The following is a 24,545-nucleotide window of genomic DNA, read 5'->3' as shown; positions in this document are numbered from 1 at the left end:
GAATTTGAACTCAGAACGTAACGGCAGACGAAATACCGGTAAGCATTTCGGCCGACGTGCAAACGAATCTGCTAGCTCGCCGCCTTTCTGATATATGTATATATATATATATATATATATATATATATATATATATATACATATATATACATATATATATATATATATATATATATATATATATATATATACATATATATACATATATATGGCCACCGCTAACACCAGGAACCCCTGCACAGATATCACACCCATATTCCTACTGAATATCCGGGGCCTATTACGAACAGGCGGCAAAGACAAGTTCCTATACTTGAAAGACCTAGTAACATGCAATCAAGCAATATGCATGGTGCTTACCGAAACGCATCTAACACCTAATATAGCAGATGCGGAGATAAATATACCAGAGTATGCCATACTCCGAACAGACAGAAAGGATAGAAGTCATGGGGGAGTTGCAATGTACATCAGAGAAGATCTCACACCCCTACTACTACTATCACACTCAAACTCTGTATGTGATACTTTAATAGTACACATAAAACAAACTGATGTAGTTGTATGCTCAACATACCGTCCACCAAATACCGCAAAGCAGGAAGGTAAATTTGAGGACAGCCTCAGACGCATAGAAGAGGTCCTGACAAATCTGGACCAACACATCAATATACTTTTCCTAGGCGACTTTAACCTCCCAAATGTTAAATGGCCTGAAGGTCACATCCTCTCTGGGATGTCACTGCATGAACAAAGCCAGGCAAAATCATTGCTAGAACTATCCAACATGCTGTTCATGGAACAAGTGATACTCCAACCAACCAGGGGAAGCAATATTTTGGATCTCTGCTTCACAAACAATGTGAGCCTAATCTATAATGTGAAAATAACGCCCACATCTCTCTCAGATCATAACATTATAGAATTAACTATGTATGGTCCTAGACAACCCACTGACACCCACCCCACCAGGAGGACTCAAGCAATATCCAACCTGAATTTCCACGGGGCGGACTGGAAGTCAATTCGCAGAGAGATTCGAAATCAAAACTGGCACGACAGCCTTTCTATACAAGACAATGACCTCAAACTAAGTCATTTTATGTCAATCATACAAGACATATGCACCAAATACGTGCCATATAGAAAGACCAGCAAACATGCCAATAGAATTCCTAGAGACAGGAAAATCCTTATGAGACACAGAACAAAGGTCTCAAACCAGTTAAATAGAGAACTGGAGGATAGGAAAAGGGCTAAATTAAAACTAACACTGTTAGAAATAGAAAACAAAATTAAACTCTCCCATGAAAAGGAGAGAGCAGAGAAGGAAAAGAGAGCAGTAGAAAGCATAAAAACAAACCCCAAGGCTTTCTATAGATTTGCAAAGGAGACTGTACCATTTCTATGACCAGCGGTAAGAGTTTGTATTGCCACAATATTGACCTTATCAATACACGTAACAATGTTTTGTCATTAATGTTATTGCTGGGTAACAAACTTTTGAAAGGAAATAACATTGTCCATGAAAGGCCCTAGAATGATGAATCGCACATATATATCACTTATACAAGGCGGAAATGTTTAACAGAAACTAATGTTGACATCAGCGAATTTATAAATCCCTAGATTTCGTTGACATTTTAATATGAATACCTTGTGATGACCACAAGAGATTCATGTAAAATTAATAAGATAGAGCGGAAATAAGCACTTCAGCGAAAAAAGTCAGTATTTCAGGCTCATATTTCAGACATCTCAACACGTAAAAGCGTTATCCTTCGGGAATATTTATGAAGTAAACAAATAAATAATTCATATATTATAAGGTAATTATCAATTCGCTCCTGTGTGTGTGTGAGTGAGTGCTTGTGTGTGCGTTTGTATACATACATACATACATACATACAGACATGTATATGTATATGTATGTCTGTCTGTCTGTATGTATGTATTATCTATCTATCTATCTATCTATCTATCTATCTATCTATCTATCTCTCTCTCTCTCTCCCTCTCTCTCTCTCTCTCTCTCTCTCTCTCTCTTTCTATTTATATATATATATATATATATATATATATACACACACATGTATATGTACATATGAATGGTTTTATATGCCTACTACACACATATACATATATATAAAAATGTACCGTGCATATATATATATATATATATATATATATATATATATATATATATACATATCAAACATATATTGTAACATACATACACACATGCACACACATACACACATGGACACACGAACATATATATATACACACACACACACATATATGAGTAACAAAACGGATGATAAAAACATTTTTAATCATCATCTAAACTATTGGATTACATGGACATGGAAGATGCAAAATGTGTCTCCGTTGTAATGATTTAAAGAGCCATCCTGTCCACCATTTGTTGAAAAATGTAAGCGAAACAGAAAATTTAGGATATTTTATTTGTGTTTTGCGTTTTTGATAGCAGTGGAAAGTGTTGCCTTTTATATATTTTAAAAAGTAGGGAAATGCCGGAAACAATAATTACATAATACAGCGTAATGGTTTGTCTTTTCACAAGTTACCAAATAATAGAAAACAAATAAAACAAAATACGGTCAGCAAAATTTAGTTTGCTTTAGCTTCCCACCAGAATTTACAGAGCCTGTCATTTGAAAGAATCTAATTTCAAACACTACATTAATCTCTATATGGATTTAGTAATTGAACGCTGATCTACGTCTCCCAAGCCAACTCCAAGCACTGTGTTGAATTATGCACATATGTATCATGTTTTATTTAGTTCCAGGTCAGTTCTCACTAATAGACTTGTGACCAAATGTCTTCCAAGTATGACCTTCATGTTTATAAATCAGACATAAGATTATATTCTCCTGTGTGTTATCTTATTTAGAATGTAAGATGCTGCTTAAAGAAGATATGACTATTAACACAAGCCTGTTGGGTGAATACATAGACGGTCCTTAATGTCGTAGGAAAGCGTTAAAATAGTGCAGTGTTTATAGAGTTATCGAAGCATTATTGGATATAATGGAGCTACTTTAATCCAACTGAGGATTAAAATTTCATTAAAGTCTACTATTTGCAGATACTTAAATTATTTACTCTGCAGTAATTGCTATACTATCTGAAAGTAATTGTTTTACGTTATATATCAATGTATACCGAAATACAGACTGATGTGTTTACTTTTAATCGAAAAGAGTTTTCTCTGTTGGATATCTTTTAAAGATTAATGAGGATGTCATACTGTGATATACTACGTGCTCTCTAGTTTAAGATGTTGGGACGAAATGTTAACCTCAATAGTATTCGAATATAGAAAAACAATAATAAATAATGTGAGCTATTAAGTCTGGGTTCATACCATTGTATTTATTTTCTAGAGTCCAATAATGAGGCGTAGGTGTACAATTTAGAATTACAACAATTTATAGCTCAGTGAGACACTGTCGTAAACAAATAGATTAATTAAACTATTAAAAGAATAATTTATCGGAATTCGATTTGATTAATTTTCCAATACTAATTAAAATACATTCTACAACTATTATCTTGATAAAAGAGAATTCAGATCGTAGTTGAACAGGAAGTAGCCAGTTCGCAGTTAGTATGTTTTCCCCGACGTTGCATTTCGTCTATGGCTAATACAAATATATCTCACGTCAAGTCATTGCTGATAATACAATTAATTTATTGCTGTAAGTACTGTCTGGGATGTACATCGGAATAAGTTTTTTTTTTTTTCGTGGCAATATCAGACACCAATATACTAACGTATAACCTTGTGAGATATTCATTTTTCCTCTACTTAATACTGCAGGAACAAAACCTGGTTACCGGCTCCATATATTCTTGCGATTTGTAAAACGTTTTACCTAAGATATGTAAAGGTAATCTCACTTGCTTGAATCAGAAACAATTTGACCGCATAGCCCCCACATCCACGACTTGTAACTCGTATTACGAGTCCTATAGGGATTCCAAGGAATGTATCTCGCAGAAGGCAGCGAGCTGGCAGAAACGTTAGCACACCGGGCGAAATGCTTAGCGATATATCGTCTGCCGTTACGTTCTGAGTTCCAATACCGCCGAAGTAGACTTTGCTTTTCATCCTTTCGGGGTCGATAAATTAAGTACCAGTTACGCACTGGCGTCGATGTAATCGACTTAATTTCCTTGTCTGTCTTTGTTTGTCCCCTCTATGTTTAGCCCCTTGTGGGCAATAATGAAATAAGAAACGTTAGCACGCCTGGCGAAACGCTTAGCAGTATTTCGTCTGTCTTTACATCCAGAGTTCAAATTCCACCGAGGTCGACTTTGCCTTTCATCCTTTTGCGTTCGATTAAATAAATACCAGTTACGCACTGGGGTCGATATAATCGAATTAACCCGTTTGTCTGTCCTTGTTTTTCCCCCTCTGTGTGTAGCGCCTTGTGGGTAGTAAAGAAATAAGAAACGTTAGCACGCCGGGCGAAATGCTTAGCGGTATTTCGTCTGTCTCTACGTTCTGAGTTCAAATTTTATCGAGGTCGACTTTGCCTTTCATCCTTTCAGGGTCGATAAATTAAGTACCAATTGCATACTGGGATTGATCTAATCGACTAGCTCCCTCCCAAATTTCTGCCTTGTGCCTAGAGTAGAAAAGAATGTAACTCCCCACATCTTTTAACCACAATTGATGGCAAAGTTATTGGTGTCACTAGTGTACTACTGAAATAATGGCAGTACTGCGTAAACAATAAATATTTCTATTTCCAGTGCATTTTAGAGTGGTATTCATTAGAAATCAACGTTATGATCGATTTTATATTTGCAGGTATTCCAGATCAATTATCTTGAAAGTTTTCTTGTGCATGCGATAGACAGAGACTCTACATAAAAGAGAAAACTCTCTCCAAATCGCATAGCAATAAAAACGTGGCGATCAGTAACAACTAACAGACATCTGAGATTTGTTAAAATGATAACCGATTTAATTGGAAAAGTGGTTAGTTCTATAAAATAGTTTAATACATTTTCTTGAATTTGTATTCTAAACTCATATTCTGTGTGAGTCTAGCAGTCCCAGAAGTGTCCGGCTGCGCTGTGACTTATACCCTAAGGAGTTTTAGCATAAAATGCATGGGTGAAAGCAGGCTTTATAGCGGTTCTTAACAATTCTGCCGTCTATAGTAAGAGAGATACATTTAAGCTAATAATATAATCTAGACATATCCCTAAAATGATGAGAAGGCAATTGACTTTGGAACAGATCAGTCACATCGATTGGAGCTGACACGTGGATAAGCAAACAATGACAGCAACGACAACTCTTGATCGTCCTTACTTAGGAAATATATATAATTAACAAGTCATAGGTTTCTGTTTTTATATCATAATTCAACTGACTTCAGGTTTATTATAATAGTACATTATAGACTAAAATAATTGCTAAAGCTATTTTTGTTCGTGCTTTTAGTAATGTGGTACTAAACCACCCTTCATTTTAATATACTTTGGTTATTACCTTAAATCACTGGTGTTTCGTTTAGTTACTATAATGTATTATAACACACCAACAGGCAGTATTTCCAACACAATGGATTACGACTACTATAAACAATTTGTCTGGTCTATCCATTTTACTTTGCCCACTAACATTACTTGGTTTATTGGCAGTGTGTTTGGGGAGGGATAAAGCTGGGGCACGATGACTGATGAGGACACCAGAAAATGTTGAAACGTACGTATACATGTGGTGCAGGAAAAATGTGTTTCATCTTAATAACAGAAGTATGTAGGTTAAAGAAGATAAATATAGTCTATCATACATTAGAGCAACGAAATATTTTTATTACAACTACCTAACTACGGAGATTCAGTGAGTGCTGTACTTGTAGCTGCAATTTATACAGTTAAAGAAGACGGATACGCAGAATAAAACAGAATCGAGAAAATATATTTAACTGGTAAAGAATAATTTTCAAACATGTTCACGTTATAAAATGTAAATAAACGTCTAAAATAGAAAAGTCGATATTTCTGTTCTACTAGAGTTCGTCGATGATGTACCAGAAATTTCAATCTAATGATATCAATAGACAATTGACTACGGCATGGTTATCAACAGGAAATCGAAGTGTCATCAAGCCTTTTGGGTATTAATCGAGAGATATAAATTCTATCGAGCAATCTACATATATAACAACGTTCCATCAAATTATCTTTATATTATTATTTCCAGTGCTGCTAGCTATATATTCTCATTACATCCCATCTAGCACATATGCACATGCAGACACACACACACACACACACTCACATTCATATACACACAGATTAACTTACATGTATACGTATATATATGTATATATAAACATTTATACAACATATGGACATATTTGCATGCTCATACATATATACATTATATACACATACAAGCGTGTACATATATATACATATATGTACATGTATATATATATATATATATATATACTTACACACGCATATATATATGTATGTATATCTATGTGTATATATATATATATATATATATATATATATACACCTATGTATAAATATGTATATATATGTATAGTTATATGCATATATATATATTATATATATATATTTGTACGTACATATGTGTATATGTACGTATATATATATATTCATCTTTATGCATGTCTATATATATATATATATATATATATATATATATATATATATATATCATATATATATATGTATGTATGTATTAATATCTATATACACACACACACAGATATCCGTATCCGTTGCAGAGTAATAATTGTAACGTCGATAAATTGTTGATAAATGGAAATTGATATTTCAGTTGTAAGCAAAGCAACTCGTACGTAAAACGCGATAATACAAATTCAACACTTTGCACTAATCGTGAATGATTATGATCTGGTTGAATGCCCGGGCCTCACTTTCTCCCGGTTTGAGTATATGTATAAGTACGATTGTGACCGTGCTTCTGGTTTTAGCCTCCGTTATAAGTAAGCATTTGATGTGTTTTAGCATTAAGTAGCTTTAACATATTCGATCTCATACCACTTGTAGGTATAAGCCCATGTATACACACACATGCACACGTATGTGTGTAAATATCCACACATACACACACGCACACACGTATATATGCATACATATATGCATTAATACATACGAGACATATATATACACACACATATACAAATATTTATGTCTGTATGTATATATATATATATATATATATATACACCCACACATAATACATACATATATATATATATGTATATATATATATATATATATATATATATATATATATATATATATATATATATATATATATATATAAAGTGAAGTATATTGCCACTTAAGTGTGGCTGACCCCTGGGGGTGGATGTTACTGTTGCTTTTAGCCCCAGGAGGACATCTCCTCCAGCTGGCTTATCGACACACTACTGTGTCCTGTTTGTTTTGCCAAGGGAAGTTATCCCTCTCATCTTGAACTGTAGCACGAACGAACCCGGGTTTCAGGGTTATTTCCCTTCGTTAGCGTCCGATAGCCACCGATCTCTCTCTCTCTCTCTCTCTCTCTCTCGCTCCCTCCCTCTCTCTCTCTCTCACTCTCTCTCTCTCTCTCTCTCGCTCCCTCTCTCTCTCTCTCACTCTCTCTCTCTCTCTCTCTCTCTCTCTCTCTCTATATATATATATATATATATATATATATATATATATATATAGAGAGAGAGAGAGAGAGAGAGAGATAGATAGATAGATAGATAGATAGATACATTCACACACACTCATTTGCACCTCTTGCCGCGAGATAGGTTCATCTGGGACTCTCAACAGGAAGAAGTCCAGTTTTGACTTGAAAACACCGACATCCACTTCGTGTAGGTCCCTCAGGATCTTTGGGAGAATATTATAAAGCTGTGGGCCCCTGAAACCCAGGCTGTGGCAGTAACTGGTCCTGAATCGCGATGGCATTGCTGGGATCTTTGGTACTGTGCAGTGTCGCCCCGTTCTAGCATTGGTGTAGCCTTGAATGCTAAAATTTGGCACAATTCCTTCCAGGATCTTCCAGATGTATATTACTGCATTTCTCGCTCGCCTTCGTTCCAGAGAGTAGAGTCTTAGCTGTTTCAGCCTTTCCCAGCAGCTGAGCTGTTGCAAAGAGACGACCGTCTTTGTGAAGCTTCGTTGGATTGCTTCAAGGTCTGCTGTTAATTTTACAGTGTTGGGTGACCATAGCTGGGAGCAGTAGTCCAGACAACTGAGGACCATCATGGTTTCCTTCTCTCTGGTCCTGGATGTACATATATGATGTGTATCTACATATACATGTTTTGTATATATCTACATATCATCATGTGTATATATATATATATATATATATATATATATATATATATATATATATATATATACGCACACACTTGTACTGCCATTTCCCAGCACCCATACCGCACCACTCACCACCACACTACATCATGGCACACCACCCCGCACAACCTAGCACTGACCTCTTCCCATCATCCACACGTCCACACGTCAAGGTCACCAACCCCTACCCATACGCACACACTCACACTTACATGCATACGCACGCGTACCTTCGTTTTAGGATCACCAATACTTTATTATCTCCCCTTCTTCCTAACTCTCCTGCCTAACTACCTCTGTCCAGTCAGCCGCCATGATTTACCGCTAGCCACCATGATTTACCGCTAGCCGCCATGATTTACTGCTTAGTCGCTAAAGCTGTTTTTATTCTCTCTCTATTTAATTTCTCGCGTTTCTTTCTGTTGAAGAGCGTAGGGTCGAAACGTAAAAGGCTTTCTCACCTTCCCGAGCGTTAAACTAATACACCTATGTGTTGTTTATACACCTGTCTTCGTCTTTTGTCTCTCTGTAAATTTCAACTATATATATATATATATATATATATATATATATATATACATACACACACACACACACACACACACACACACACACACACACACATATATATATATATATATATATGTATATATATATATATGTGTGTGTGTGTGTGTGTGTGTACACATACATACATATATACATACATACATACATATACATATATTTCTAATAAAATTCAGTGTATTTTCTTGACAGGTAAATGTTTTCTGAACATACATGTGAAGTTAAATTTGGAATTATATTTGTTTGTTCGATGACTTCTTTTATTTAGTAACCGTTTCATCTCTCTCTCTCTTTCTCTCACTGCGCGTCCCTCTGTCTCTGTCTGTCTCTCTTGCACGCGCGCATTCTATTGACACAAACAAACACACACTAACCTACATATATGCAATTACACGTACATAGCTAAAAGCCTATGAGCATTGAATGCGAATGTACCTGGATCTGATATTTACTGGAATATATAAGAACGTGAAATATTTTTCTCTGTGCTTACATTTTCTGAACAGTAAACATTGCAATGTATGCTCCAAGAGAACTATTAACGATATTCGTTTCAGCAACCAGCTACATAGGATTGTATTATATTTGCATTCTGTGTAATTAAATATTCCGTTTACCAGCAATTTATAATGTAAACATGTATTTGTTTTGTAAATACATTTAATACAACACACTAGGTATATTTCCTTATTGACGTGAATATTTGAAAGTTCCTGTGTTCCTTGGGGCTTATTGAAAATTATTGTACTTTCTAACACAATGAAAGCTTGGTATACTTATTAAAATATGAGATTTTTGTTGTATGTACCATACACTACTTTTAAAAGTCAGCACTATTTGGACGTCAACTGACTTATAATATGTTGTATATGCTCTTTCCAATTGTAAATATTCATGATTTTCGTGTATATTCTTAGTAGGTGTAATATAATATTTTTGTAATATATGTATGTAATTATGAACTTGATATCATTATGCTACAAGCCACACATTCGAACGGATGTGTAGTATAATAGGATATCTGGACAATTTTCTTGCACCTAAATGCCGATAAATATTATTGTATATGAAAATGATGTGAAGGCGCAAAGGCCCAGTGGTTAGGGCAGCGGATTTTCGGTCATAGGACCACGGTTTCGATTCTCAGACCGGGCGTTGTGAGTGTTTATTGAGCGAAAAACACCTAAAACTCCACGAGGCTCCGGCAGGGGATGGTGGCGAACCCTGTTGTACTCTTTCACCACAACTTTCTCTCACTCTTACTTCCTGTTTCTGCTGTGCCTGTAATTCAAAGGGTCAGCCTTGTCAAACTGTGTCACGCTGAATATTCCCGAGAACTACGTTAAGGGTACACGTGTCTGTGGAGTACTCAGCCACTTGCACGTTAATTTCACGAGCAGACTGTTCCGTTGATCGGATCAATTGGAACCCTCGACGTCGTAAGCGACGGAGTGCCAACACAAACATGAGAATGATGTATCAGCGGTATTGTCTGCGGAGTTACATATATTCGGAGAACAAAGAGACAGCTCCAGTAGTATATACTGCAATACTTTCTCAGATTCACATTAGCTAGCGCCTTGCTACAACAGAAAAAAAGTCATGTAACAGACAAAATATCGACTGAAATATAAACGGAGAATTATGATGTGGTAGCTCGGAATAACTGAAGTAAACTAAAAAGTTACGAATATTGCCGGAGGGAATTTGAAATGTGGCAACATATACCAAGTTTCAAAGATCAATAGTGGAGTTGTTCTGGCTACGCGGTGAAACGAATACCAGCACCTTGCGTGAAGAAGGACCGGGAATCTAAAATCTCCTTGAGCAACAGAACACCTAATAACACCTAGTAACACACACACACACACACACACACACACACACACACACACACACACACACACACACACACAATTATATATATATATATATATATATATATATATATATATAGAGAGAGAGAGAGAGAGAGAGGTTATGAGCGATAGTGGTGTCAATTAGACCCAGAGGTTTCAGGTAATCCCGAGTAAGTGCTATGGATAGACTATAGTTAAGCTCAAGGTGGAGGCGCAATGGCCTAGTGTTAAGGGCAGCGGATTTGCAGTCATAGGATCGCGGTTTCGATTCCCAGATCCGGGATTCTGAGTGTTTATTGAGCGAAAACACCTAAAGCTCCACTAGACTCCGGCAGGGGATGGTGGCGAACCCTGCTGTACTCTTTCACCACAACTTTCTCTCACTCTTACCTCCTGCTTCTGCTGTGCCTGTAATTCAAAGGGTCAGCCTTGTCACACTGTGACACGCTGAATATCCCTGAGAACTACGTTAAGGGTACACCTGTCTGTGGGGTGCTCAGCCACTTGCACGTTAATTTCACGAGCAGGCTGTTCAGTTGATCGGATCAACTGGAACCCTCGACGTCGTAAGCGACGGATTGCCAACAACAGTTAACCTCAAGGTTCGGAGATTATGCGAATAAGGGGTCCAACGTAGACCATTTATCAGTGTGAATATAAGGATTTACTTTTCGTAATGAGATAAAAACCAAGGCTGTGTACAATATAGAACATTGTATAATATAGAAGTTCTTACAGCTGTAAGACCTTCTATTTATAAATGTTCTATATTATACACACCCTCAGTTTTTTATCTCATTACGAAAAGTAAATCCTTTTATATATATATATATATATATATATATATATATATATATATATATATATACATATATATATAAGTATGTATGTATGTATGTATATATGTATGTATGTATGTACGTATGTATTACATCTTCCATTCTTAATTATCTGAAACCTGCCTGTAAAGACGGAGCTAATTTCTATCAAAGGTACACAGCTCCATCTTTAGGAGGTAGATAAAATAATATGTTTCTGTTGAACTTGAGAAAAGTTTTCCTTATTTTTAATGTTCCACTTATTGATTGTATTTTTAACATGAGGCTAGTTGATTATTTTTTCCAGAAAATCCTCGATTTTCAAGCTTGTCCCTACTAACACTAAGGTTACGTTGTTATAATGAAATTAATAATTGTAATTGCTACACATACACGAATTCGAACAAATCTTTTCTCCTTTACTTTCCCACGCATTAGACCACAGCAATGCTGGGGCACCATCTTGTAGATTTTAGCCCAATGAATCTATCCCAGTACTCAAAAAAATAAATCTGTTACTTTCTTCTTTCGTCTCTTGCACTGAACCGCCAATTTACAGAGAAGTAAACCACCCAAAAACCGCAGCCAAATGCAAACACAAAGACACACACGCTCCTTCACACATGTACGACGGGCTTCTACACGGTTCCGTCTACCAAATTCATTCGCAAGTCATTGGTCGACCTGGGAGATGAAACTGAATAGTGAACCTCGTGATTGTAAAGTAAGCTTCTTTACAACACAGCCATGCATGCGCCTAGATACCTATTATGATTACATGTTTCAAATTAAAGAATATTTTGTGGTAATGTGAACTCTGATGGCAATATATTGGTTTCTAATTTTGACACAAGCCAGGCAGCTTTGGGTAAGGAGCTAAGTCGATTACATTGGCCCCAATACTCAACTAGTAACTATTTTATCGATCCCCAAAGAATGAAAAGCAAAGTTCAACCCCGATGGAATTTAAACTCAGGAGGTAGAGGCGGGTGAATTACCGCAAGCATTTCGCCTGTAGAGCTAACACTTCTGCCAGTTCGCCGCCTTTCACTGGCGTCAATATATTACAGTTTATATCCAAAGATATATACAGACATTCAGTGCTTGATGCAAATTTCCAACATCCATTATTTCCTTGTCCTCAGGTTTATATCTTTGAGCCTAGAATTAAAACATATATGGTCAGCTAAAGTACCGTTTTTTTACTTCATAATTTATGGATTCGCGTTTATATCTAACCCTCATGCAATTAATGAACGGTCGAATAGTTCAGGTAATGGCTTTTCAGCTAATCAATGCTTGTGTACACTTAAGATACGTCTAAATTTTTCTGATACCGAATTCCTGGCTGCAATGTAATTAGCATCGAAGAAGGAATGATACAGAAATTCTACGTCAAAACTCATCGTGTTACTATATCGGAAATACATTTTTACCTAGATATCTTCATTTCGTATCAGCGTATTTCTTTCCAATATCTTTACTAAATGTAATAATAATCGACATAGCTCGGGAGACGCTACAATTTATCACTGCCTTTTCTAGCATCTTTCCGTTGCAATCTTATCATATTGCTGCTAAATTAGGAAATAATATTAGAAAGGATTCGAATATTATTTTTCCTTTACTTGGCTCGGTAAGAGAAATGTGCTTTATTTAAGGAAATATCAGGAAAAGGAAAGAGAGAGAGGGGGAGAGATAGAGAAGAGGAAAGTGGGAGAGAGATGTGTGTATATGTGTGTTTGAGAGTATGAGCGCGTCTTCAGTTTTATGTTAGAGAATGTTGCAGCTATATATGTTTTTGAAAAGCTAAACTAAGGCCAGGCTCACATATGCTAGGTTGGGCAGAATTGGCGCTGCTGATTTTGTAGTCAAATACTTCTAATTATTTTTATTGTTTTGTTTTTGCTTGATGTACAAGCAACTGTGAGAGTTCAAGCAATGGTAGATACTTTTATCATTGTATCGTCTATTATAAAGGTAATGTTCCAATATATATATATAAAATTTAAATAAGGGTGATAAATTAGATATCAATTTAATTAACACCAATTTAAAACCAATGGCCTAGCATAAAGAAAATTCAGAAAATTCAGAAAAAATATATTACATACATATGAGAAGGGATGACCACCAAAGTTGACATCCTTTATGCTAGAGATAGACCATCTACGGTCAAAGCACAAAAGAAATGAATGTTCTCTAGGGAAATTCAGCGCACACCATCAACGGGCAAGATAAATGAAAATATACAAAATAAAGAATTAATCGTAGACCAGGTTTCGCACATTAATGGATTAATGTAATTTTTATTTACACAAACTATCCGTGGCTCATCAGTTCGAGCGTTCAAATTCAATATAATTTGCAGAACAATACACGAATTGTCCAACATAAAATTGGACATGTGTACAGTTCTACCGATTATATTGGAGTTATTTTCAAAAGCTCCAGCTCTGGCGCGCTAAATACCGGTAACAATTCTGCAGAAAATAATTCACTGCAGTAACCGTAGCCGGTTAGAGAACATAATTATTAAAATTTAAATAATAAAGGTGATAAATTGGATATTAATTTAATTAACACTAATTTAAAACCAATGGCCTAGCATAAAGAAAATTCAGAAAATTCAGAAAAATTATATTACATACATGTGAGAAGGGATGATCACTAAGTGGAGATCCTTTATGCTAGACGGTCCAACCACAAAAGGAAAGAATGTTCTCTAGGGAAATTCAGCGCACACTTTTGAAAATAATTCCAATGTAATCGGTAGAACTGTACACATGTCTAATTTTATCGGAAGGACGAAATGCAAAGCAGGCTTTGGTGGGATTTAGATACGGAATATAAAGGGCTGTAACTAAATGCAACTTATTTGTTCTGTACTCCACGAGTTTTACCAATCCAACATCCTCATTGATAATGAAAACAAATACATACTAAGAACAAAAACGACACAATAACGTCAGATTTTGTGCAATACTTTTTAAATGAAAAGGTAAGCAGGTTACATGAGACTCACGTACAATTGAGTACAATATACGCATATATATACGTTCCCATTAAGATTAATCATGCGCCTAGTTAAATGTCAACAACAACACTTGATTGAGTTTTATAGGTAGCTAAATATCATTTTATCAAGTTTAAACCTTGGTTTATGGATTTGCAGATATTACAATACACCAATTTCATATACCGTCAAATATTCCATTCAAATGGATAATAGTCGTAATAGGGAATATCTGAACAATAGGAGAATTCTATTCATTATTCAAAGAAAACATTCCTGATATAGCTAAAGGATAAAATAGAAGGACACGTATAGTTGTTATAGAAAATTATATATTTCATTTTATGAACACCATGCGCCATGTTCATGGCAAGTTCAGCAACAAACCCGTCTATTTGCTCGTATAGAAATTCTCATTTTGATGAGATAGACATCAAAAGCGTTTGACGTCAAAAAATTCAGTTGTTTCATAAGAAATCAATTATGGGTACGCTGTCCCGTAAACAGTTATTACCTCCATATCTGATCCCTTAGTTTTACTGTCACATAATATTTCTGATTTAGGTAAAAGGTGAGCATTTTAAAGGCGTATGGGTTACTTTAAGAGCAACAAGAGCTTAAACATGGTAAAGTAAAGTAGATTTTGAAAATAGTAATTGAAATTATCTGTATGATAAAGTTCTTAATGGAGAAATGTGAAGAATGTCTATAAATAAATATTGAAATATCTGGGTTTTTTTCTTTCTGCAAATTATGATTGCAACGGTGAAATGCGATTACTGGATGCATAGGTATGTATTATAGCGAACAAATGTAGGCAAAGACAAGAAAAAGGTGTGGTGAATATGTCTCCAAAAATCTTGATACTTCTAGATATCCACTGTTGAGCAAGAGAGTTGTGGACTGTTCTGCTAACATTTGTTTAAGTTTTCTGTCCCACCAGATTTTGAAGAGGCCGGCCGCATCTCCAGAAATATTATGTTTCAGCGATGTTTCATTCGAACATTCTAGACCAGATAAAATAACCCAATAGCATCACTCACCAACACAGCCCGACCACAAATCTACCAGTACTTCAGTGACCTCTGCTTCTTGGAGACGTTTGGTAGTTTTCCTATTCCACTCAGAGTCATGTAACTCATTCGCATTTTTTTACTACTTCACATCAGACACTTCACTAAGCGCTTTATCTATTCCTTCCTCCCTTGAATGTCGTTCCACCGAATTCTTTCGTTTCTTGTGGTTATTCTGCAGTGTTGTTTCAAGCAGAAGTCCAACTCTATCGATCTTACCGATTTCCAAGGTACAGTCCCTTCATGTGATCCTTAACAATATAAAAATATTTTCCTTACTTACTTAGAGCTCACAAGAGAAACCATTATACTAGTGTCTCAAAACTTCCAGCTCGGTTCAATATTTAATACACGACATGAAACATGACGTAAATCGCTAATTATTTTTCATCTAAATTATATTAGATATTATGAGCAACTATTTTACAGAGAAATAACGATTCAACGTCTTTGCTAATTCTGTCTTTAGTGATTTCTAACGTTGTACATTCAGTAATGCGATTACTTGGTAAGTGTGGAATGCATGATATGTCCTATAACTACTCTTAGTTTTAGTGGTATTTCCAATTGCTATTTGTAATGTCCAATATCAAATGAAATTTCTGATGTAAAAATGTAGAAAGAGACAGAAAAGTTTTACACTTGCTTCAATTCATTACTAGTGTTCATCATGTTTCAGGAAATCATTACTATTTAATTGTAATCTCTATATTAAAAGCATGTAAATACGATTACCTGGAGGCGATATATCACACCTTTCTTCATAAAACTTACGAAACGATTCGTTATGCAATTGCATCAAGTTATTCTTTAAAACCACTTCTTTTTAAATAACATAATGTCTTCATCATGTGATACATATTTCAAACCGATAGTTTTTCATGCTGAAATTATTAGATATAAAACACACTCCCAGTTGGTTATCATTTACTACTTATGCCGAATTTACATGCATTTCAAATGGTTCAATGATCTTACTTGAAATCCAAACTGAGTATATTAAACAGTGCTATGCTTCCATATTTCCCGAATGTAAGAAGTAAAATGATTCATATTTTCCTCTTATTTCCTGCGCATTTTATACTTGTATATACATTTTATTTTCAATATGCAGATCGAATGAAACTTGAGACGGATGAATCGTTATCAAATCTGTTTCGATTAAAACAGAAATTTAGGTAAGATTTTAATATCATATCACAAAAATAAGTACAGCACTATTAGTACCCATAAGAACTAACTGAAAGTTAGAACAATTTTCGACCGCTTACAATAACATGATACACCATGAAAGCGGGAAAAACTGCTTTCTAAAAATTCAGAACATTCTCATATAAACACATTACGTATTTATCGATATATATATACGAGCATATGACACACTCTATTACGTTTACATAACGCTATGTAAAGTATAATTTCGTTTTACTTAACTCAATGGCGACAAAATCCATCACTATGCTATTGGCAGACTTTGTATAATTATATCAGTAGTTCCATTTATGATGGAGAGTTGAAAAATAACTGCGTTTTAAAGTTAAGAGTATTATTAAAGAAATGTATTAAAAAAATCTTTAAGATTGTTTTTAATTCCGTGGCAGACCGTTTGAAATCCGCTAATTTCGATTCTCACCAGACCCATTTGACATGCAATTTTAGGTATCTATCTATCTATCTATCTATCTATCTATATATCTATCTATCTATCTATCTATCTATCTACCTATCTATCTATCTATCTATCTATCTATCTATCTATCTATCTATCTATCTATATATATATATATATATATATATATATATATATATATATATATATATATATATATATATATATATATGCTTGATCACTAATTCCACACATTTAAAAAATTCTCTCTCTGTTTATTTTCTCTATTTCCTTTCTGCTGAAGAGCGCAGGCTCGAAACGTAAAAGAATTTCTCTCCTTCCCAAGCGTCAGACTAATACATGTATCTTCGTCTTTTGCTTTTCTGTAAATTTCAACTAGATATATACATTAATCTTTGTTAAAGTATAATACAAACAAATTTACATTAATCTGATGACTTAACTGACCGTCCATTTGGTCATCCTCGAAGTGAATGACCAAATGAACGGATCCTGATGAAGCTGCCTTGACAATATTGCAAGGTTGTATTTGCAACAGTGAGTAGTCGCAGCAGCAGAGACACGTGTAAGACATTATAAAATACTGTATATAGCTATAAAATAAATTTTGTGTATGTACAAGTCACCATAGTCTTTATCATCATTAATATTAATATCTGTATGTGTGTATGTGTTTGTGTCTGTGCGTGTGTGCGTGTATGTATGTGTATCTTTCTCTCTCTCTTTGTTCTCCCGTTCTCTCCCCCTCTCTACGAATATATATATATATATATATACATACATATATATATATATATATATATATATATATATATATATATATATACATATACACTCTTTTATTTGTTTTAGTATTTTGACTATGGCCATGCTGGAGCACCGCCTTTAGTCGAGCAAATCGACCCCAGGACTTATTCTTTGGAAGCATTGTACTTATTCTACAGGTTTCTTTTGCTGAACCGCTAAGTTACGGGGACGTAAAAACACCAGCATCGGTTGTCAAGTGATGTTGGGGGAGAAACAAATACGCACACACACATACACACACACAAATATATATATATATATATATATATATATATATATATATATATATATATATATATATATATATATATATATATATATACGTGTGTGTGAATAAAAATAAATCCAAAAAAGAGGAATATATTATTTTGTTTAAAAGAGTTCCAACTTTGTCTGTTTTTTATGTTTTATTTATATTCTAGTAAAGTTAATGTGGGATATAGAATATAGAATATACAATATATAATATAAAAATGGATGGTACAATGAAATAAAGTATTGAATGTCTTATTGAATATATGGAATAAGTCTTATTGAATAGATCGAAATATTGAGTGTTCAATATAAAGGATTAAATATATATAAAGGCGAATACGTATTTTCTATACCTTGTGGTATTTCATCATGGCCGGTATGACAGACTCTGTTAAAGTCTGTCATACCGGCCTATTCAATAAGACATATTCCATATATTCAATAAGACATTCAATACGTTATTTCATTGTACCATCCATTTTTATATTATATATTGTATATTCCATATTCTATATCCCACATTAACTTTACAAGAATATAAATAAAACATAAAAAAACAGACAGAGTTGGAACTCTTTTAAACAAAATTATATATATATATATATATATATATATATATATATATATATACATACGACGGGATTCTTTTCAGTTTCCGTCTACCAAATCCACTCACAAGGCTTTGGTCGGCCCGAGGTTATAGTAGAAGACACTTGCCCAAGATGCCAGGCGGTGGGACTAAACCCGGAACTATGTGGTTGGTAAGCAAGCTACGTACCACACAGCCACTCCTGCACCTATATATATATATATATATATATATATATATATATATATATACATATCATACAAATCATGGTATACTTGAGTTATTACTCATTAGCACCAAGGCAAAGGAATATGATCAAAGTCATTTTGTTTTAATCTTCACAACTCATTACATATTGAAATTACTTTACCTTACATGTTCTTGTGTGAAGTTAGTAAGACATTAATGAAATGAATTTGACTGCTATTACTAGGATATAAAATAACCTCATAATTACTCCCTCACTGTCTCATGCTACACAGTGTATGTGATGGTAACGTGATAAACATCGGCTTACAGAAATCATAAATTTTACCTTAGATCATACGGTGGTAATTAAATCATAATGCATAATGTTCGGGTATTAATCCATTGTATTCATAAGTATTACAGTTCTTGAATGAAATAAAAATTACGTGTTTCTCTCAGGAAATGATGCTTTGTAAGATTACAAATAGATAATTACTGATTCAATATTTGTCTCCTTTGCAAGACGTACATTTTAAGAAGCTCTATAAACACCATTATATCATGTTTGATTTACTTTAAATTCGGTTCCAATTATCCATGTTGGAGAGCCAATTCATCTAATACTACATATGCAGTCTTACTTTGTCTCTAAATAGATTGATCAATGACATAAGTAAATAGAAGATCAGTGAGATATAGCAGCATATTCTCTCTATATTTAGTTACGTAACAAAATTGAATATTAAATAATCTGATAATACTAGGACACTATCTTAAAATTACAGAAACATAGAATGAATTAAGATAAGAATTCCAATGAATGCAACGATAAGCATATTGGAAGTTTTAATCTCAAGATTGTGATAAAAGTGGGTGAGATTACAAATCTAAGACATTACTTACATATTATATGAAAGAAACATTACATTCAATTATCTGCATCATTGATATCGAAGATGATATTAATAAATTCTTATTTAGAAATGAAGCTCGAAATTTAATAACGATGGCGAATAGCAGATTATAATGCTATATCGCTATCACTACTGGAAGGTTACTCATTTTATCGAACATGGACAGATGATAGGCAAAGCTGCTCTCGGTGGGATATGAAATCAGAACGTAAAGAGCCGCCACAATTACTGCAAGAATATTTTATTCAGGGATCTAACGACTCTTCCAATTCATTTGACTAAACCCTGAAAGGCGGTGTTCCTGTATGGCTGCAGTTCAACTTGTGCTGCCGTTGATTAGCTCCAAGAGGCCGTTGTCTCTAGCTAGCTATGTGACACGCGAACCTGTGTCAATTATAACCTTCGAACAGGGGAGGTCAGCCGCTTCCCCTTGCCGGTCTGGCATCTGCAGACTAATTTCAGGGTGTATCAGACCAGCAAGATGCCAGACCAGCAAGTAGAAGCAGCTGACCTCCCCTGTTCGAAGGTTATAATGGACACAGGTTCGTGTGTCACATAGCTAGCTAGAGGCGTTGGCCTCTTGGAGCTAATCAACGGCAGCATTCGTCCTATTTTTTGGATTCCCATGTTGGCTTGGCGATAGCTATTAATATCCAGTACCGCTGCCGTAGTCTCCTTTAGAGAGACTTAGAAATATTAATATATATATATATATATATATATATATATACATACATATAACTAGTAATGTTTGTCGCCAGTTCAACATGGCTGTTCCCTTTGAACGGATGTTAATGAGATTTTATAAACTCAAGAGGACATTTCCTCTAGCTGGTTAACGATGCAACTAATCCTTACCACCTTCTAGCGACGGGATCAAGAGACCAGTTGAGTTTCGGGCTATTTTAGCCTCCCTTAGCAATGGATACCTCGTCTGCTTGAGATGGCAGTATCTCGCTTCAGTTCGCAATATTATAAAATAGCTAAATAGCCCGTCGTTGCCAGGCAATTTCACAATAAAATGTCATATAAATCCTTGTTTATTCCATGTCAGAACATGTCTCCTCCGACAGATGTAACTTTCTGTTATTTTTTTGTTCCTTTACTAGTTTCAGTCATGTGACTGCGGCCATGCTGGAGCACCGCTTTTTAAATCGAGCAAATCGACCCAAGGAGTTATTCTTTGTAAGCCTATTAATATTCTGTCGTCTCTTTTGCCGAACTGCTATGTTACGGGGAGTACACACACCAGAAACTATTGTCTGAGCCACTTCTCAGACGTTCTTACAACTTTGGTCGTCGTAATACTTTGCCTTCATTTGTTTAATAAAAAATTCTTCCTCCTAATGATTTTGCTTTCATTTTGTGATAAACAATTATGATGCAGAAAATGCGAACTATCATGTAGAAAATGCATGCTTCCAAATCCTGTTTTCGGATTAGCTAAAATTGATTAAACTTTAAACCACAGTAACATTTTTCTGCAATTTTTCTGGTACAAATAAATAATGAAATCGGATTTAACGCGGAAAATCTTTTCAATATACCAAATTTGAATATTTTAACGTAATTTTTAAATCTCACACGAGCACACCCTACAAAAGTAGAGAGACAAACAGTTATAGGACATCACACACACACACACACACACACACACACACACACACACATACACACACACACACACACACGCAGTTGCTCACGAGTTTAAAATTGTGGAAAGTAGACTTTGTACGTACGTATGTATGTATGTATGTATGTATGTATGTATGTATGTATGTATGTATATATGTATACGTGTATGTCATTGTTCAGTTTTATTCCAAGATTTCTTACCAATAGAGAAAGAGCCGATCTCTAACCTAGATTCAAGGCTCTTTCATTGAACAGCTTGCTCGTGAAATTAACGTAGAACTGGTTGAGCACTCCACAGACACGTGTACCCTTCTCGTAGCTCTCAGGGAGATTCAGCGTGACACAGAGTATGGCAATGCTGGCCCTTTGAAATACAGGTACTGCTAATTTTTGCCAGCTGAGTGGACTGGAGCAACGTCAAATAAAGTGTCTTGCCCAAGGACACAACGCGTCGCTGGGAATGAAACTCACGATTTTACGATCGTGAGCCGAATGCCCTAATCACTAAGCCACGCACTTTCACTGAACCTGGAACTATGTAATTTGTAAGCAAACATCTTACAACACTATTATGCCTATAAAATGGATAAAGCTCTTTCCCTAGTCATACAGACTCATAGGCCCAGTTTCCTACTTTCTGTGACGCATGTATTCCCTATTGGACGTGACGCCGATTCGTCGTAAGAATTACTCAGTTTTGCCAGCAGATAGGGCGGAGGGAACATGAAATGAAGTGTTTTGCTTAAGAACACAACGCGTAACCCGTTCAAGACATCGACACCACAATCTTACTATCACAGGTCGTAAGAGTGTGGTTCAGATGGTCGACGCTGCTAGAATTTGAACTCAGAATGTAAAGCCGGAAGAACTGCTGCAAAACACTTTGTTCGGCGCGTTAGCGATTCTGCCTCTTGTATAAACATATTTATGTACGCGCGTATTTAAGCACTTACTTTCGCACACACATATTCACTCACACATACTGACACGTTTATAGCGTTAAACTCTGAACAAATAAGCAAGTCTTCAGACGTAGCCACCAACATTGTGGTTGCTTGTTTACGTAGACATTGCAATGCGTCAGTCGAACACTATCTGTTTGATATAGATTCTTGAGCTTTGTACTTTGTGAATGAGAAGAAAGTATTTACAAAAGGATACTACTATAACGGAAATAGGAATCGATTAATACAATGTGTTTTCCTCAATCGTACTCACCATAATAATTGCAGTTCTATTCATTCCGAATTTCTAAATTTCAAATTTCATATAACTCTCCATAGTGTTATTGTTTTTGAATAAATTTAATGCCATATAATTACATTAAATTTGTTTAATATTAGTTTACGCGGTCTGGTCTTAAAATATGTCCAACAACAAAGAAGATTAATGGATGTATCCAAAGAAGTTCTTGGTTATGGTCCAGCACAAAAGTAGGCAATTCTTTGAAGAGAAGAAAGATTGAATGTACCTCAGTATGTGACTGGTAATTATTATTCTACCTACTTTAAAACGATTAAATTGACCTTAGAAAAAGTGGGGAAAATAATCATTTAAGTAGGGAATTTCTAGCTATACAATTGATATTTTCCCTATTTATCTGCAATAATCCATATAAATATAAATGAGAGAATTCTTCAGAAGACACCCTCAGTGTTTGCACGTTAGTTGCAGTATTTAGAATCGATTGCATAATTGAAATTGTAGGAATATGAGTGCTCGTCTGAAATACGCGTTTACATACATGGATAATGTGTCTGTCAAACGTTCAAACTTAGTGAATCGAACACATTGTTAGATCAATTAATGATTCATTCAGGGCGACGACCCCGCAGAAATGTTAGCACACCGGGCGAAATGCTTAGTGGTACCTACTGAGTTCAAATTCCACCGAGGTCGGCTTTGTCTTTCATCCTTCTGGAGTCGATAAATTAAGTACCAGTTAAGTACTCGGGTCGATCTTATCGGCTGGCACCCTCACTCAAAATTTCGGGCATTGTGCCTTGATTAGAAAAGAATTATTGATTCATACGATTTATTTTAGCACTATATAAGTCTGAGAAATCGAATATTTTAAATCCTAGCAATACACAGAACATTTGAAATTTCCTGAAGAATTTTAAAATTTGTTTTACAAACATTGATCCGTCACTGTATATAAACTATTTACAATAACCTGGAAGTATATTCTAGTTTAGTATACCTCTTATTAAGATAAATGGGTCTCAGTATTATGACAGAGATTTTATATTGACACAACTTATTTCCTGTATTAAAAATTGATAATCTCGCGTATTCTTATTTGAATGTCTAACAACAACATATAATTCGAATTTAAGAGGAATTTAAGAGGAATGGATTAAATTTGAGATGAAGGGTCAACGACTGGTGTTGACGACATACGACTTCTAATGTTTCAGTCACTCTTCTAATATCAAATACAACGAGAACACTGTAACTATAAAACGTGTGGTTTTATTTCTATTCTTCTCCATTCCAAGCTCTTATACAATATATGTATTCGTCCGTCTGTTCTCAGCTTAAATGTATTTTCTTCTACCGCAAGTGTATATAAATACACATAGCAGTGTGTAGAAATGTCTTATATATACACACATACACACACACACACACACACACACACACACACGCGCACACACGCACGCACACACACACACACACACACACTCACACACACACACACACACACACACACACTCACACACACACACACACACACACACACACACACATACATAGTGCTCTCATAATTTGTGTACG

At 35.0% G+C, this 24,545-nt stretch overlaps 1 long non-coding RNA gene across 1 annotated transcript in view; it reads left to right on the top strand.

Annotated features, from left to right (window-relative positions):
• Positions 1-16,922, top strand: part of LOC106874121 (uncharacterized) — a 76,795-nt gene extending 59,873 nt beyond the window's left edge. The window contains exon 4 of the long non-coding RNA XR_016240765.1: positions 16,860-16,922. This is a non-coding gene — a long non-coding RNA (uncharacterized LOC106874121). The remainder of the gene's footprint in view (positions 1-16,859) is intronic.
• Positions 16,923-24,545: the final 7,623 nt, after the last annotated feature.

This window comes from Octopus bimaculoides, chromosome 2, assembly GCF_046866305.1.
Source record: "Octopus bimaculoides isolate indiv1 chromosome 2, ASM4686630v1, whole genome shotgun sequence".
Taxonomy (NCBI): Eukaryota; Metazoa; Mollusca; class Cephalopoda; order Octopoda; family Octopodidae; genus Octopus; species Octopus bimaculoides.
The sequence above is the reverse complement of the archived record's forward strand: the minus strand, read 5'-3'. Positions and strand labels throughout refer to the sequence as shown.